This window comes from Suncus etruscus, chromosome 1 (genome assembly GCF_024139225.1).
Source record: "Suncus etruscus isolate mSunEtr1 chromosome 1, mSunEtr1.pri.cur, whole genome shotgun sequence".
In the NCBI taxonomy this organism is placed as follows: Eukaryota; Metazoa; Chordata; class Mammalia; order Eulipotyphla; family Soricidae; genus Suncus; species Suncus etruscus.
The window spans coordinates 83,852,479-83,857,671 of record NC_064848.1 but is presented as its reverse complement, the minus strand read 5'-3'; positions in this window follow the sequence as shown (position 1 = coordinate 83,857,671).

Sequence of the window (5,193 nt, the reverse complement as noted above, 5' to 3'; positions counted from 1 at the left end):
GGAAACAACCAAGATACCCTTCAAAAGATGAGTGGGGGCCCAGAGAGATAGCACAGCGGCGTTTGCCTTGCAAGCAGCCAATCCAGGACCAAAGGTGGTTGGTTCAAATCCCGGTGTCCCATATGGTCCCCCGTGCCTGCCAGGAGCTATTTCTGAGCAGACAGCCAGGAGTAACCCCTGAGCACCGCCGGGTGTGGCCCCCCCAAAAAAAAACACAAAAACAACAACAACAAAAACAACAGATGAGTGGGTAAAAAAACTGTGGTACATATACACAATGGAATATTATGCAGCCATCAGGAGAGATGAAGTCATGAAATTTTCCTATACATGGATGTACATGAAACCTATTATGCTGAGTGAAATAAGTCAGAGGAAGATAGACGCAGAATACTCTTACTCATCTATGGGTTTTAAGAAAATGAAAGACATTCTTGCACTAATTCTCAGAGACCAAATAGGAGGACAGGAAGGTCCAGCTCACTACATGAAGCTCACCACAAAGAGTGATGAGTGTAGTTAGGGAAATAACTACATTGAGAACTATCATAATAATGTGAAGTAGAAAGCCTATCTAGAATACAGGTGGGGGTGGGATGGGAAGGAGGGAGATTTGGCACATTAGTGATGGGAATGTTGCACTGGTGAAGGGGGGTGTCCTTTACATGACTAAAACCCAACCACAATCATGTTTTTAATCAAGGTGTTTAAATAAATATATTAATTAAATAAAAAGAATCTTGGTAGTAACAAGTCAAAAGAGAACTTTATTACCAACAAACTAATAGGTTAAAAGATGGTAGATAGATTTTCATACACTATGAGCCCTTTTGCCTACATCATCACAAGAAAAAGATTACACAAGAAAAGAGCAGAGAAGTCTACTTTCAGACAGGACAGATGGTAGACTGATAGGTGTCAAATGATCAGTAAAACATCTAGTAGGTTGGTCTTTGAGGCATATTCCAATATATCAGTAAATCTAAATGTTCTGACCATGATTTCAGCTATTATTTTCCTTGCATAGGCCTTTGGGGGTAAAGAGGAAAGGGGGAAACATTCTCTTAACAGTCCCAATTCAGGGAAGTTTGTTGTTTTTTACTTCAGAAAGTTTTTCATTTTGAAATTTTTTGTGTAGCTAATGAGCCCACGCAGTATATCTGAGGCTGATGAGAACTAATTTATAGCATATATAAGATAACTCAATTACTTCAATCTCTTGTTCCTCATTAAACATGAAAGAAGCTGTAGTCATGATAGTAAGAGAAAAATATACTCCCAGTATCATCTCTTTAGTTGTTGAGAAATGTTAAGCTAACAGTACATTTCCAAATAATTGCTATCATGATGATCCACTTGCCACCGATTGTTTTGATCATATACTTTAAAAAAAATGTGAACTGAGATTGAATTAAATCAGTCTGGGGCTTTATTTTCATTTTATTTTTGTTTTTGGGCCACACCTGGCGGTGCTAAAGGATTACCTCTGACCTTGCACTTATACATTACTCTTGGAAGACATGGGGGATCATATGGGATGCTAGGGATCAAACCTGGGTCTGCTGTGTGCCAGGTAAATGCCCTACCACTGTGTTATTGCTCTGGCCCCTTTATATATATATATATATATATATGTGTGTGTGTGTGTGTGTGTGTGTGTGTGTGTGTGTGTGTGTGTGTGTATTTTTTTGGGGGGGTCACACATGGTGGATCAAATCTGGATCAGCCTTATACAAGAGAAATGTTCTCCTTGCTTTTTTTTTTTCTTTTTTTGGTTTTTGGGCCACACCCGGCGTTGCTCAGGGGTTACTCCTGGCTGTCTGCTCAGAAATAGCTCCTGGCAGGCACGGGGGACCATATGGGACACCGGGATTCGAACCAACCACCTTTGGTCCTGGATTGGCTGCTTGCAAGGCAAACACTGCTGTGCTATCTCTCCGGGCCCCCTCCTTGCTTTTCTCTCTCTCCTGACTCAGTCTAGGGCTTTAATTCATGTTCCACAATAACCAGGAATGATTGCATGACTGTCTGTAAATCATTTGGTTGCACTTCTGTAGAGGATGATATTCATGTTCCTGTTGCAGAATACCTGGGAGCTGCCCAGTTCTTGTCCTTCATGCAGCTTATGTTTCATTTTAGTTTGTAAATTACCCCAGTACTGGTGTAAATATTTTTGTGCATATGTGCATTGGCTTCTGTGCTAGGAACCAGACGCATCCCAACTGATTCTGTTCAGTGATGAGCTGTAGGTAGTGAGTGAAAATGAAGGGAGAATATAGAATTGCAGACTATACTCAGGTCTCTGGTTTGATCAACTAGATGTTTTTACACACTTTGAAAGATATAGGAAGTAGATTTGAGAAATGAGTTCAGTTGAGAAAAACATGGACTAGAACATGTTTTGCATGAAGGATGCTTGGGTTTGATTCCTAGCACTAAATGGTAACCTAAAACACACCAACTGTGGCCCCAAAACAAGGAACAAAGCCAAGCAATAAATTGACATTAAAGGCTGATAATGAAGACATTGAATAAGATCTTCACCATCAATATGAACTGTAGGGTAAATTTGGGTTTGTGTGGGTGTGTGCTGAGAAAAAAATCTTGGAAGAAGTTTGCTCCCAATTGACTTTGCGAACTAAAGTTTTCTCTGAGAAGTGGAAGATCTTTCGAGAATTTTATGATACTTGAAATTTTATATTTGAAATTTATATTTGACTTTTTCTTTAAAAATGACTTTTATTCATTGTCATATAGGAACTCTTTCAACATCCTTAAATCCTTGCATTAATTCTTTATCTCGTCATTTCACAAATTTTTTGTTTGTTTTGTTTTATTTTTGGGCTAGTCAGTGATGCTCAACGTTTCCTTGGCTCTGTACTGAGAAATAATTCCTGGTGGGGTTCCAGTTCTGTGGTTAAAAAGGTAAGCCCGACTGACATGCTGTTAATATCGCTCTGGCCACTGAAAAACATTTTTGTTTCTTCCTATGTATGGTGAGACTTGAAAATACAGTTTTCCGGGGCCGGAGAGATAGCATGGAGGTAAGGTGTTTGCCTTTCATGCAGAAGGTCCGTGGTTCGAATCCCGGCGTCCCATACTGTCTCCCGTGCCTGCCAGGAGCGATTTCTGAGCATAGAGCCAGGAGTAGCCCCTGAGCACTGCCGGGTGTGACCCAAAAACCAAAAAAAAAAAAAAAAAAAAAAAAGAAAATACAGTTTTCCCATGTTCACTGTTGATTACAATTATTTTTTACTGTGAGTTTAAAACAATTTTAGTTTCGTACATCATTTGCATAGTCATGCATGTGCTGGGGTTTCTGTCCAAATCTGAAGAAAATGCTCTCATTTGTTTAAGAGGTCTAAGACTTTAGCCAATTTGAAAGTTTTCGTGTGGTGCATCTCATCTTGAATAGCTGTCAATGCTTAGTAACCAACCAGTCTTCAAGTTCCTCTTTGTAAATTTGAGACGATGGCACCGGGTGGTATCATTTCTGTACTAAAAGCAATAAAGGAGCATCTAATTGCCTTGCCCACTGGACTCAGTTTCCAAAACTTTCATGAGGTGAGGTTTGCAGTGTTGCAAAGAAATGCAATTTCAACCTATCTGGGAGCTTGATTTCTTTTTCTCTTACACCCAAATAATGACATACTTATAACCAGTGTGACCTCGTTTAAAAAAAAAAAAAAAAGCAATTGTGCAAGCCTCTGCTTTTGAGTTCCAAGTTACAGATGCCTTTTTTGTGGATGTGACTTGGGGAACAAAACTGCAGGCAGGGCCTTCGGTAAAAAAAGAAATAATAAAAATAAAGGATCTGCTGGCAATACACTCGGGTTACCCTGGGAGTGGGGCAAAGAACGTAGCAATAGATTCAAAGTTAAAAAAAAAAAAAAGAATCTAGACTGCCACAACAGGACCTTTAAAACAGAAAAAAAAAAAAGCAAAATCTTGGTCTAACTTTTCCCCCAGCAGCGCTCCAAGCCCTTTCTGTTCCCTCCACCCCGCAGCCGAGTCCCGGGTTCGTGGCTGCCGACGGGGACTCGCTGGGACCCGTGACGACGGCGGGTCCGTTTGGGGCCGAGGACTTGGGGGTCAAACAGCAAACTGCGTCGCGGCCGGCCGAGAGAGTTGGGGCGGGCGGACCGACAGACGGACGGACGGACGGCGCAGGGCGGGGCTTCCTCCCTCGGTCTCCGCGGCCGGCTCGGCTCGGCTCAGCTCGGCTCGGCTGCACTTGGGCGAGTCGCCTCGCCTCGCTTCGGGGCTCCGTCTCTTCTCCGCGCTGCGCCCGCCTGGGCTGACGGGACCGAGTGGCACCATCCCTCGCCGCCCCTCGAGGATCCCGGGATCGGAAACCCGACTTGACCCAACCCGATCCGACCCGACCCGACCCGACCAGGCCCGGCCCGGCCCGGCCTTCCCTTCCTTGGAACCCTCCCCGGCGGCGCTCCGGGCTGCGGCAGCAGCGGCTACAGCAGCAGCAGCAAACACTTCCCCTCCCGGGCGCCCGGCCGCCCCGTCGCCTGCCGGCGTGGCCTGGGCGGCATGGAGACCGGCTCGGACGCAGGTCAGAGGCTCAATGAAGCGCGCGGGCCACGGAGTGGAGCGCTTGGAGCGGCCAGGCCCGGCCTGCCGCCGGGAGGGTCGGCGCGGCGCGGCGCGGCGCGGGGCGGGCGGCGGCAGGTGGGCAGGACGAGCCGCGCCGAGCCGCGCCGCGTACGAACGAACGAGCGAGCGAGCGAGCGAGCAAACGAGGGCGGCGCGCTCGGGGCCGGGAGGGGGGGCGGCCAGCCCGGAGGATGGCTCAGCTCTTTCTAAATATAAAACCGAGCTCTGAGCTCGGCGGCGCCCGGCCGCGTCCGACCGGGCCTCGGCTGCCTGCCTGATCCGTCGCCTGCCCGCCTGGCTGGCTGGCTCCCGGGCCTCGGAGGCCTGGAGTCGCGAGCTCGCGGCCGCCGGCGAGAGCGAGAGCGAGAGCGACGCGTGTGCCGCGCCGAGGACGCAGGCGGGCGGCGGCGGCGGTGGTGACGGCGCCGGGCGGGCGGGCGATCGGGCGATCGGGCCTCCCCTCGTGGGCGCAGCAGCGCGGGCCTAGCCGAGCCCGACCCGACCCGACGGGAGGCGGCATCGGGGGCGCCCCGCGAGCCCCCTACCCCCGACAGACGCGGCCCCTCCCTCCCTCCCTCTCTCCCT